Below are 286 nucleotides of genomic sequence, written 5' to 3'. Positions count from 1 at the left end.
GCCAGCCAAGAGCTGCATCTTGCCGGAGGACGTGTGCTCCCCGCAGAGCTGACCCGTGGCACCAGCTGTGTGCTGTGCCGTCCCCGCTGCCACCGTGGCCGGTGGCCCTGGGGCTGCTCTGTGGGGCAGAACGGCTCCAGGATCCCGTCAGCATCCTCCGGGGCTTGCAGAGAGGAGCCACGGGACACCAACACCCACACCAGCCAAAGGGACTCATGGCGTGCCGGGTCCCAGGAGCCCGGGGGATGTGTCAGAGACCAGGGAGACGGGGCAGGGGGGACACAGC

The 286-nt window shown here is 69.2% G+C and overlaps 1 protein-coding gene across 1 annotated transcript in view; it reads right to left on the bottom strand.

Annotated features, from left to right (window-relative positions):
- ABR (active BCR-related) overlaps positions 1–286 on the bottom strand; it is a gene marked incomplete at its 5' end in the record, with an annotated part of 3,630 nt that overhangs the window by 1,649 nt on the left and 1,695 nt on the right. The window lies entirely within an intron of this gene.

This window comes from Pterocles gutturalis, unplaced genomic scaffold (assembly GCF_000699245.1).
Source record: "Pterocles gutturalis isolate BGI_N339 unplaced genomic scaffold, ASM69924v1 scaffold32103, whole genome shotgun sequence".
Taxonomy (NCBI): Eukaryota; Metazoa; Chordata; class Aves; order Pterocliformes; family Pteroclidae; genus Pterocles; species Pterocles gutturalis.
Note: the sequence above shows the minus strand (reverse complement) of the source record. Positions and strands in the feature narration are given on the sequence as shown.